The 13,231-nt window shown below is 45.0% G+C and overlaps 1 protein-coding gene across 1 annotated transcript in view; it reads right to left on the bottom strand.

Moving 5' to 3' along the window:
• Positions 1 to 13,231, bottom strand: part of ABCA12 (ATP binding cassette subfamily A member 12) — a 700,854-nt gene that overhangs the window by 33,653 nt on the left and 653,970 nt on the right. The window lies entirely within an intron of this gene.

Genomic DNA, 13,231 nt, shown 5'->3' on the forward strand with positions numbered 1-13,231 from the left:
AGAACTAGTATGTTATGTTATGGTGATTGGTATTTGTAAATAGCATATCTGCCATAATCAGTGCATCTATTAACCCCAAAAGAGCTGTCGTGAGTTGGGTACACCGTCCTTTCATTGTGGGATGAAATGACACTGGGTTTTTCACCGTTGTCATTTCAAGGTGAAAACTCATCGAATTTTGTAGGGGGGGTTAAAAAAATATATAGATGGCGTGTGGGTGTTCGGGGGATAGTTAAATAATCAAAGGGGATGGGGGTTAGAGGGAATCCCCACAAAATAATAAATAAATAAAAAACAGTTTTCGCAGTGAAATATCAACGGAGAAAAAACCATCGTTATTTCATCCCGCGATGAAATGACATGGAACCGTGAGTTGAAGCTTTAACCCAAATATGTTAATATTATTGGGAGAAGCTGAAAGAGGTAGCAAGAGCGGCATGGAGATGCCCTCCCCGATGTGTCAAAGAGGTGCTACAAAATATTTGGTCTCTGGTGCACTTATTCTTTTACAAATGAAGCATTGGTTCATGGCCTCTAAATGGAAGTTTTGACTCTCCTGATTGGATTGCAGGGCTCGAAAACCTACCTCCAAATGCAAGGGGTGGGGGGTCGAAACGAAACAACCAGAAATGTAGGATCAAAAGGGGATTCAATGTGCCAACAAATGCTATAGAACCCCCCGGACTGTTTTAGAGGTGGTCGAGCATCCCTAATGGGGTGGACACGTGATTATTATAAGGCCCAAATGGCCCCCGCAATACTGCTGGCGCCACAGGCAGCCACCTAGAACTGCCTTATTGTAGCATCCACCCTGCTTATAAGATTAAAGGGGTTACATGTCTTTATATCGAAACATTATATATTTAATGCATAAATCTCGTCGTCTTGTGAATGAAATCTGAAAAACAGGGGGTTAACGTTGGCCGCTGCATCAGATGTGCATTCAAGACAGTTGTCTTACCGCTGATGTCCATGTTGTGAGAGTAGCCTTTCTCCTTTTCCGAGCAGTTCTCCAGGAGATAATGGGGGCTCTTGCATTCATCTTTATACTTCTCATTTCCCCCTTCTCGATTTGGCCTGATGCTGCTACCAGCTGGGATGAAACTCACAGTTTATCGCTGGCAAGATGTAAAACGTCTAGTGTTTCATTGTCGAGAATTTGTGGGGGTTTGGGTTCTGGGGGGACGTAAGTGGATGGAAGACGAGTCCTAGATTAATAACGATGATCAGAGAGCCCCCCCTCCCCGCAGACCCCCAGCACAAAGAAAAATAAGGCAGGCTGAGAATAAAGAGCCCAGTAAATGTGGTTTATGTTGTTCGCATGCAGCAGGCGAGACAGCTCCAAGCCCGGCATCCGCAAATCACCTTTTGATGTGACAGGAAGAATGTTACATCGTTTCAGCCCTGCTGTGCTGTACAAGGGGGAGAGTATTAGTGCGGTTTCCGGGCATGAATCAAGGACTGCGGGTTCCACGGAGCTGAGAATTGGCTGAACTCCTCTATTTGATTGGTTCATTTTGGTTTCCATCGAGGTGCAATTGTGTTCCTTTAGATAGAAGCTTACTGTAAAAAAAATAACCAAAAAACAACCGCCGTATGCCCCCCTCATATGTGACTTCACTCCTAGCTGTCCTCCAATGCAATGTTTTCAGCCTATAGGTGGCGCTAGATTGCCACCCAATAGCCAAAACTAAAAATGCCACTGTTGCTGACAGAGAGAGGGATGATGTATAGAGGCCGTACACTCCAATACCAGAGAAAAACATACAGGGCACAAAATGGTGACAGATGGTGTCCAGGGTCAAAGGCGGAATGAAAATACCCTTCTTTCTCAAGAACCCTGCCTGGGGAGAGGAAGCCACTAGCTTGAAAAAACACAAATAGTAATTTGGTGAAGAGCTCTTTTGTGTTCTTTTTTTTTTTTACCAGAATTAGATTTTGATAAATGAGTTTGCCTAAGTAATAGGGGTGAGCAAAGAATAATGCAGGACTGGTCCTAGGATTTGTGACACACAGAGTAATATCTCTCAATATATAAAAGGGACAATTGTGGATATATGCATATGTCCATTCGAAATGTCCGGCATACTTCCCAACATGCTACCAATCTGAAATTTGACATGTGGGTAGTTTCCACGGTGTAGACAATGCAAAAAGTATGAAAACCAAAGTTTTCATATTTATTTATTTATTTATTTATTTAGCGATCTACGATGCTTGGATATGTATGTGTGTCTATTCGAAATGTTCAGCATACATCCCAACATGCTACAAACCTGAAATTTGGCATGTGAGTAGGTTCCATAGTGTAGACAATATAAAAAGTATGAAATATAAATATACCATTGTCTAATTCTTTTTAATAGTAGGAATTACCATGCGAAGCACGGGTACATCTGCTGGTCACAATGTGGCTTCATGTTCTTTGATATCAAAGGCTCTGTGGTAAGTGGCATTGTAAGAATTAGAATCACTACAAAGGACATTAGTAAAGTAGCTAAAGTGCATCTCAAGATAACAGCGCCTTTCAGGATTCAAAACTGGCACCTTGGCAACAGATTCTTAAAAACGAAATCTGCCCTCCCCCCACCTCCCCGCCCCTTGCTACAGAGCACCGGTGATAAGCATGTGTACTCGTGTGCTGAGAGTACACAACATAAGAAATGCAACTGGTAAGATCTGAAAGGGCTGAGCTGAGACCGGAAGGTTCCAGATTGGAATCTGGACTAGACCAGCCGTTCAGTGAGTATCAATATGTAGGGTAATACTGCTCATCGGCAAGCACTTAGAAACAGTGTGGTGTGTGCTGTAAGGGGCCCCCAAGCATCATACCCCAACTACCCCACCCCTGAACCCCCCTGCCCCCCCAGGAGTAACGTTTTGAGATTGGGCGCCCTTCCCATCTACTATCGATAGATACACCGTATGGGGCATCCATCCAAATAGGTGTCCTCATTCTGCCGACATGGTAGGAAATATCCTCCTTCAGCACAACCGGGCATTATCTTTGCTAGCGGGCACAGAAGAAGGAACAAAACTAGGACCCACTGACCTATTAGAGTAGATGCCAACCCGTCACAAATACCTCTTTATTCTTAAGCGTGGATGCATGGTAAAATAGAGGTGCTGCTACAGTTTGCTTTATCATTCATTTCACTTTTCAGTCGGAGAGTGCCATCGCTTGTGTGGTCTTTTCTGCACCAGGGCAATTTTTGCCCTGGTGCTTATAACATGCCATATTACACCTCTTATGGTGCAATGGTTTTCTAATATGTCCCAGTGTTTTTAGAACTAGGGCAAACTTTTCCCTACTGTTAATTCTGTGCAACTTTGACTTGCACCAGTGCAAGGTTTCTGTAATGTGGTCCCAGGTGGCCCATGCCCAGCGCCACCCCTGACGCAATGAAAAGAAGCTTGCGATTCACAAAGGACAGTTGGGTGACACTCAGCCTGACGTGAGGGACACAGTAGACATACTCACTGTCGTAACGGTTGTGCCAGCAGCCCCTGCAGTGCGGTGTCCCGCTAGCACATGTCCTGGGAGGGGGCCCACTTTGAGAAAAAAATTGAAAACAAATATTTTGTCAATTTTTTTTTTTTAGGTTTCCTTTTTAATTCACTCTGCATTCATAAAGAAATTATTTCTGTAACAGAAATTATTTCTTTATGAAGCTAGAGTGACTACAAAATGAAACTTTATTTTTGAAGCCTGAGGACTCTCCCACCCCATGACATGGAAGACCCCACGCTGGAGGCCTCCATGTCATGGGGCAGGGGGAGCCCTATGACTTTAAAAAGAAATTGTTTATTTTTGAAGTCATTCTGCCTTTATAAAGAAATTATTTCCATTATGGTTTGGTCCTTAACGGAAATCATTTCTTTATGAAGTCAGAGTGACTTAAAAAAAAAATCTTTTTGAATAGAGCTCCCCTCAACCCCATGATCTTTGCGTGTGTGAGTGTATGGTGAAAGGGTGCACACAAATGTATGAGTGGCTGGGTATGTGTGCACAGTGAAAGGGTGCACACATTAATGTATGGGTGGCTGCCTGGGTGGCTGCCTGTGTGAGTGTATAGTTAAAGGGTGCACACATTAATGTATGGGTGGCTGCCTGGGTGGCTGCCTGTGTGAGTGTATAGTTAAAGGGTGCACACTTGCTTGGGTGTGTATGCCTCTATGGTGAAAGAGTGCCCACTTACATGTATGGATGGCTGGGTAGGTGTGCCTGTATGGTGAAAGAGTGCACACTTAAATGTATGGATGGCTGGGTGTTCTTGTGTGTATATGGTGAATGGTGTGTGTGCTTGTGTTCAGGGGCGCAACAAAACCTACATTTTGGGGGACTAATCCTTCACATGTTGGGAGAGGTGCTAACTTCATGGGTGGTGGGGGAGGGGCAAAACGTATTTGTGTGGGGGTATCTAACTTCTTTACACATTTTAATGAGACTATTCTAGTGCAGCTTCAATGTTACAAGCAGTTAACTCTCTCCTTTAAGTCTGAAAGCACCCACTTATGTACTGCTGTGAGAATAAGAGGTCTCCTGTTCCCTCTCTACCCTTCCAATCACTCCCCTGGCATGCAAGTACTTAACTCAAATCACAATTTGAATTGTCTAAAAAATGTGGCATTTTTTAAATGCTCTACGTAAGTAATTGCTGGGCCCTTGTTAACAGTAAAACCCAGGTGCCATTTAACATCTGTGTCCTGTTCTGTCCGGCAACTGCTCTGAAGGTCAGCCAGGTTGAGTGAACATAGCCCAACATTTCAGAGGGGGGGAGTGCTGAAGCCTAGTCAACTCAACGGTGTTGAGTAGAGCAATCTTCATTACTCCTAACCCTATTCTTCCTCAACCCAGCACTTGTATATGAGGCAGTACTTGTGTACGAGGCATTCTGCCTCATACAAAAGTACTGGGATGAGGTAGAGGTACATGCAGGTAATGCCTGATTTAGCTACCTGTAATCTTCATTACTCCACTCGCACTCTTCCTCATCCCAGTACTTACCTATGAGGCTTTGAGGCAAGGAGCCTCATACCTATGCTCTTGCCCTGGGACAAGGAAGAGGGATGTGAAGGTAATTCTGGGCCAAGGAGCTGATTTTGGAGGTTGGGGTAGTGGGTGGGAGGGAGAGGGGATGTGTGGGCATGGGATTGTGCGATAAATGTTAATGGTTGTCAATGTCCAGGCTAAGCAGGCATGATATGTGGTATTAGTGGCTAGAGAGGCATTTTGGTGCAGCCAGTCTAGTCATTCCTCAGTTTGGTATGACTTTTTTTAACTGCACATTTCTGATAAAGCAGTCCTGCTAAGTGTAATTACCTTGCTTGAGTGGCATATGGGTGCTGCCAGTCTAGTCGTTTCTTACTGCGGCATTGTATACTTTTCTGGGCATCTGTGGTAAAATGATATGATATGATATGATAAAAGTAATTTATAACAAGCCTGTACACAAGCGTTTCTAGGCGCCACAAGCCAAGGGAGGGAAGATAGAGGGAGGACAAGACAAATGATCTTACTAGGCCTTGTTTCAATTCAGATCGTGCAAGTTCGAGAATGAGAAGTGAAAGGGGAAAGGGAGAGGGAAATGCAAGGGAGAGGAGAGGGAAAAACAGGGCAGCAATCTTCTGAGTAAATGCAGCCCGGGCAGCACTGCTCTGGGTAGTGCAATGAGAACAAGGGACCGTAGGGTTACAGTTACAGCCCTTAGGTGAACGGTAGGCCCTGAGGCAGTGCAAGAGTGACTGATCAAGAAAGAACCTAGACTCAGTGATAGTAGCCAAGCAACCAGTCATTACAGCAGACAGGTAGGTCAGGAGGGGATGAAGAGGGATAAAGCAGAGGATAAGAGGAAGAGGAAAGTTTTGGGCTGCTTCTGGAACTTCAGGTGGTTTGGCTCAAGTTTGAGAGGGGCAGGGAGGCCATTCCAGAGGGAGGCACCTGCAGAGGAGAGAGATCTACCCCCCACTCTCTACCTGGAGATGCGTCTAACCCTTAAAGAGTTGGAGGTAGCTGAGTGAAGGGCTCGAGAAGGAAGGTATTTTGGAAGAGAATGTTAAATGGAGTCAGTGGAGAGATTCCAGGGCTGGGGAGATCCAATCCATGTGCTTGAGGCCAAGGATAAGTCTTGAAGTCTTGTTCTGGATTAGTTGCAGAGGGCAGAGAGCAGAGGAAGGCAGATTGAGAATGAGGCTGTTGCAGTAGTCCAGCCTAGAGAGAACTAGGGCTCTGGAGACAGTGAGTTTCTGGGGAAAGTGAGAAAGAGAAGAGTCCCTTTGAGGAGTAGCAGCTGGTAGTGGGACTTCTTGGTGACATCCACAATGTGAGGAGAGAAAGAGAGAGGGGAGTCGAAGATGACAAGATTGTTTTTTGCCTTGCAGGAAGGCGAAGGAAGAGGGCCCAAGGTGGGGGGCCAGAGTGAGATAGGGAAAGCAGGGGCAGGGGTCCCAATGAGAAGGATCTCTGTCTTACTGGCATTAAGGCAGAGATCACTGGAGGCACACCAATCCTGAATCGTGGATAGACAGTCAGGAATGAGCGAGAGTGGAGAGAAGCCTGAAGGAAAGCTGAGTGTCATCCGCATAGCACTGAAAGTTAGAGGAGAAGGTAGAGATCAGGTGGGCCAAAGGGGCCAATTAGAGGTTGAAAAACCAGGGTGAGAGGATAGAGCGCTGGGGAATGCCACAGGTAGAGAGAGAGGTGGCAGAGAGAAAGGGACCAAGTTGGACCTGGGAGGGACAGTCCAGGAGGAAGAAGGTCAGCCTTTCCAGGGCCTGATCTGTGATGCCCAGGTTCTCACATAGTCGATTGATCAGGATGGCGTGGTTGACCAACATGCGGGGCGGTGGCATTGCCTTCATTGCTAAGACTAGCTTAGATATAAGAACTACACCTTCCATAGGATCTGACTCCTGCGAAGCGCTCTCCATTAAACTTCCTCTAGTGAACTCTCAGACATTGTCTATCCACCTCATCTACAGACCTCCTGGACCCTTAGGGACATTCGAGGAGGATATCCATAATCTTCTCGCCAACAACCTGAAAACTACATAACAATTACTTGTCCTGGGCGACTTCAACCTGGGCTACAATAACCCCTTAGATAAAAATGCAAGTATCATTGCTAACTCTTTAACCGACCTGGCTCTAACTCAAAGAATGCTCGAACTCACCCACATCAAAGGTAGAAGCCTTGACTGGCTAGCAGACTACAACTGCACCGCAAACATCAAATCTATCCTACAACAACCTTGGACAGACCACTTCCTTGTGTCCTTTGAATTAGCCACTTCCAAACCTATCCCACCAGCACCTATCATGTCCTTGCCCTGTCCCACAAGAAACAAAAAGAACATCACGAAGCAGAAAGTGATCCCTGCCATCTTACCCACTCTCAACCAACTAACAGACCAATCAGATCCCGAAACGCTAGTCGATGAATACAATAAAACAATGTTAACCACTCTTGACAGCATTGCCCCTTTAAAACTTAGACCAAGTAAACCCAAAGCCCACCTAAATAAATGGTTCACCCCAGAACTAAAAGATTTACGACTCCTTAAAAGGAGCTGTGAAACAGCATGGAGGTCCTCCCCCTCTATAGACCATAAAAACAAACTTGTGGAAATCTCCACCCGGTACAAAAAAGAAATGTATCTGGCAAAACAAAATTCGTATAACACACGCATAGCAAATGCCAAATCAAACATGAAAGAACTGTTCACCAGCCTCAAGGAACTAGAGTCCCCCATCCCCATCCCAGACATATGTTCCAAAGACAAAACTTGGTGCTCGAATATCCAACAAGCACTCTCCAACAAAATAATAACACTCCAAAACAAAATATCTAAGAAAAAGGACACCCTGAGCCAACTATCCCAGCCTAGCAACGGAAATACTGTGCTACCTCCCAAAAAACTGGATCCCACTGTTCGTTTCACGTTCTCCAGAACTACTACCCTTGAGGTTGAGAAAGTCATCCTCTCCCTTAAACCATCTAATTGCCAGGGCGACCCTTGCCCTGCCCAGCTTATAAAATATGCCACCAGTGATCTCTCCCCATTCATTTCGAAACTTGTCAATTCCTCTTTCGCGACAGGTATTGTTCCGACCAATTTAAAACAACCCTAGTTACTCCCTTTGCTTAAAAAGCAAACCTTAGACCCACTCATTCCGACGAACTATCGCCCCATCACAACAGTTCCGTTCCTGCTCAAAATCTTGGACAAGATTGCCTACAACCAGATTCAAACATTTTTGGAATTACACAAGCTCCTCGGAGCATGCCAGTCTGGATTCCGGCCACAACACGGCACAGAGACAGCGGTCATCAACCTTAAGGCACAGATTGATGTCCTGCGAGATAAAGGCAAAATGGCTCTCCTCCTGTTGCTGGACCTCTCGGCTGCATTTGACCTCGTGGACCACGGAGTACTTTGCAGCCACCTAGACTCGGCTGCTCACTTCTCTAAAGAGGCCATAACCTGGATAGAGTCCTTCCTCAGCGACAGGACGATGAGAGTGTTCTCCCCCTCAGCAGCAGCCGACCAGATCCCCATACTATGTGGAGTCCCTCAGGGCTCCTGTGTCTCCTCCACTCTATACAACATATTCACTAAGCCCCTTTTTGATGATTTGGACCATCTTGGTATCACCTACACGAACTATGCAGACGATACCCAGATTCTCCTCCCTCTTTCTGGGGATTACAATAAGGATTTGGCCTTGGTGAATAGGGTGCATATCATCATCCAGGCATGGATGGCTTCACACGGTCTATGCCTGAATGATGATAAAACAGAACTTATCATCCTGGGGACCCATGCCAACCTAAAAAAAACTAGGCCATGACTATGCCTCATTCGCGATTGATGGAAACACCATCAAGGTGTCCAAGGAAGTGAAGACGCTCGGCTTCTACCTGGACTCCACCCTCTCATACGAGAAACAGGTGAAGTCCTTGGCTTCAGCCACTGCTTACACCTGGAAACTCATTAGAGCTGGCAAACACTTCCTTTCTAACAACAACTGCATGATCCTAGCCAGAGCCTTAATCTTATCTCGGCTTGATTATTGTAATGCCTTTTACATTGGTGCTAACAAATCCATCATCAATAGACTACAAACCCTTCAAAACAACACCTTGAGAGCTGCTCTCGGCGTGCCCAAAAGATCACACATATCGCACATCAGGCGCCAAAATAACTGGCTTTCCACCCTGAACAATATACAACTAAAATCGGCATCTCTGGTTCACAAAGCCCTAAACAATGCCGCTCCTAGCTATCTCACCGATACATTCTCTAAAAGATGCTCTACTCGACCTGCAAGAACTTCCAATGTCAACAGCCTCATCACACCTAGATTTACATTTTCCAAGGCCGGAGGAACTAGCTTCCAGGTCCAAGCAGCCCAACTCTGGAACTCTCTGCCACCTACCTTACGTGAAGACCAGCCATTTCTGAAATTCAGATCTAAATATATCAATCTCCTGAAAGCCTCTGACATCTAGCTGATCAGTACCCACCCAGCTCCCTTACTCCCTGGAGTAGACTGGCTACATTTCTGAGCAGTCATGCTAGACACCTCCCGGTTACCACTCTATCCCACTTGCACCTCCTTGATCTGTGCTAGTTAGCTTGATAGTGCCTATTTAAGCTAGTCTCGTCTATAGACCTCTCTGGTCTATGTATATTGAGCCTGGCTGTAGCCTGCTACTATTTCACCCTTATTCTGCACTCCATTGTTCAAAAGTCTAATTTTTACTTGTCAGCATGCTACATGTAAAATCCGGTATTCACTCAAATGTAACCTGTATATAATTGTACATATATGCACATCACTACACACTATTTGTAACCTGTACATTACTGTATATTTATGTTCTTCATTGTATATTATTTGTAACCTGTAACCCAAGCTTCGCATTTTCTGTACTGCTGCGCCCGGTAACCTCTGGGTCTGGTGCGCATTACAAGTGATTAAAACAAACAAACAAACAAACAGTGACAAAAGCAGAGGAAAGATCAAGGAGGATGAGGACAGAAGGAATGCTGGAATCAAGGGAGTGCTTAAGGGGTTCCAGTGGCTAAAGACTGATTACAGAAATCGGCCAAGGCTGGAGCGAGGGTGTCAATATGGTCCTTGATGGTTCTGGAGGAGCAGGGGAGCACCTGTTTGGATGACACTTTCATAGATCGAACTTGTCTAGAAACCACATCAGTTGTTGTCAGAGAGAAAGAGGAGAAAGGAGGAGGAGAGGTAGAGATGGCCAAAGGGGGGCAGAGAGAGGAAGAGGGAGAGGAAGAGGAGATAGAGGACAGGATGTCCAGAGTTTTAGCAGAGAAGTGCGAGGCCTGAGCCGTATAGAGGGACTGGGAGGGAAAATGAGAGGTAGAGACCGCTACAGGATTGACCAGTTCCTTGCAGATTTTAAAGACTTTTGGCCGTGCTGTTAGAGGCCGCAGAGAGGGGCTTGAATACATGCTCTCTTCTTGATGAGTGTTATTGCTTCGACTGGCATTTTGGTGCAATCAGTCTATGTATGTCTAAATGTGGCCTGGCATGCTTTACTGTAATGTTATTACATGTCTACACTGGTCTACATTGTGCAGCCAGTGGGACATGTTTTCAATGTGGCATGGCATTTTTAATAGCAAAGCATTAATGTTCCTGTGCACTGTTGGTGACTTGCATGTATTGGATTGGTGTTACCCTACAAAACAATTGAAAACACTCTGGCTTTTAAGCCAATTTTTCTCAGAAAGTGTGCTGTATTTTGCATTAAAACACATATTTATATCTTTCTCCTAGCACAGTGTGTGGCATACCCCCTTCAGCAGCGCATGATGTTTTAGGCCGGCCCAGAGTGTGGCACGACTCGTGATTTGTTGCAGAGTCGGGTGGGCCCTCAGCATGGCTCACAGGGGTGCCCCCACATTTTGTGCTATGCCGCTGGACATAGTGCTGCAATAAGTGCAGACTTTGGGGGGGGCTGGATTGACTGGGGTCTCATTACAGGATGTAAGCCCCACGTGCAAACCTCACAACAAAATGGTGCATTTCTGTGTCTGTTTTGCAGTTGAAGCTTTTGCAGAATGATGGAAATCAATTAAATCATAGAGGGCTTGTGGCGCCCCAGATATGTATGAATGCATCAATGACTATGCACGGGGCACCCCTGACAGTGAGCAAGGTGTGCATAAATAAATCTAGAAAAGGGGAGCTTTGAACTTTTTTTCTCAAGGTAAGGTGGTTGACGCTGTCGTAGAGTTCATAGCGAGAGTATTCATCTAAAGATTTCTCTGTAGGTCATTCTGCCGAATGGTGTAGCCAGAATCTCAATACAGGGTGGTCTTGCACTTGATATATGTAAGCCTAACAGACGGACCCCATCAATTATGGAAGGTGTATTTAGTTTATCAGCCTCATTTATTTTGCATGCTCCTGTGGACAATAGTCAAGCTTGAACGTTTATAGGCTAGCTTCATTGGATGGTAGCTAAAATATGTTTCTATTATTTAACCAAATAACTAATTTCTATCAAGGATGAGTGGCAGCAAGAACATTGCGAGAATTTGAACATATGCCAACCTGGACCCCAACGGATAACCCACCATATTGGCCTACCTCCACCCGCGCTCCCTGAAGTCTGCCTCTTTTTTGTACAGGAATCCATATGTTTTGTTTTACAGTACACTCTAGATCCCGGGTCTGCAACCTTTGGCTCTCCAGATCTTTTGAACTACATCGTCCATCAGCCCTAATCAGCATAGTAAATGGTGGAGAATCATGGGAGTAATAGTCCAAAACATCTGGAGAGCTACCGCTTGCAAACCGCTGCACTGGATACATAAAAAATCCAAGTACATACATCTGGGTAAATGTGTTCCCTTCTGCTGCACAGCAGTAATCTTACTGCAAACAATGTCTAAGTCTGGAAATGGCACATCAATGCCAACTTTTCTCACTCTTGTTTGTAACAAACAGGCTTAAAATAGTGTTCTTCAAATCCTATCATTGCTTGCACAGGTCATGCTGCATTCCTATACAGTTTAGAAATACAGGACTACCAGTGCCAGAATGCAACAGGAAGTGCGGCCAAAAGCAATGACAGGTTTATTATTTAACACGTAGCATGAGACAACCCGAGATCCTGCCCAATGAGCTGCACTACTTTCAAGAAGAAGGAGTTAAGTAGGGACTCTGCGTTGCTCCAGTTGTACAGACAGAAAGACATGCATCTTAGGGAACCAGTGTCACTTTTCCACCTTTTTATTTTGTATTGTTTTGTGTCATACATTTCCTGTAACGGAAGTGTTACTTTTACTGTACTTTTTGGTACCTTTTTGGAATCTAATGTATTGTAAGGTATTTTACATGTGTTCTGATTCACCATAACATGGATATGGAAGCTATCCTAGTTTTTGAAATACAAGAATTTGAGTAAAAAAATAAAAATAAAAAAAAAGAAGACAGACACCGAAGAGCTCATTTAATTAGGTCATAGCCTGCAAGTAATTTATTTGAATTCCTGGCCAGAATTAGGTTGAGCTCTGGGTGAATAACGGCGGGCTTTGCCCATGATGACTGAGTCTGCCTCTGTCAAGAAGAGCAATCCAACCTGCTGTCTCTCTCATGCTGGAACCTGTAAAGTGTATTCCGTATTCAAAAGGCCATGCCAATGCTATGCTGCCAAAGGCATTGGTGCCATTTTTTGATTTTCACAGAAATTCCTCCAAGTGACTGATAGAAGTCGACCGCCCCACCCCGGCTCAAAATGGTGCATTTCACATTCTAGTTTTCAGTAGGAATTGGAAAAAAGCCTTAGGAATTAGAGGCAGCTCTGTACATGTAACATCTCTGCAACAGTCACTCAACCTGCTGTGTTTCTTTTGAAGCTTTCTACATTAGGACTCTTTACTCAACCATTAAAGAATTCCACATTGGATGTGGATCACTGATGCAGAGAAGAATCACTAACGCAGCAACTGTTCATAATTCTTAAGCCAATACCATTTCATCTCCAGCAGAGGCGTTGCTGGGGGGTGCTAAGGGGGCTATAGCCTCTGGTCTTTTGGTTGTAGCCCCGGATAGAATCTCAGGAGCTACAGCCAAAGGGCTAGCTAGCCCCCAGTCCCGACAGTTCTGACATTAGCATAGCCCCGGGTCTTTTGCAGACCTAGCAACACCTCTGATCTCCAGCACTGCCAAAACTGAAAACTGTGAACA

Source organism: Ambystoma mexicanum, chromosome 9, assembly GCF_040938575.1.
Source record: "Ambystoma mexicanum isolate Mex_15411 chromosome 9, UKY_AmexF1_1, whole genome shotgun sequence".
Lineage (NCBI taxonomy): Eukaryota > Metazoa > Chordata > Amphibia > Caudata > Ambystomatidae > Ambystoma > Ambystoma mexicanum.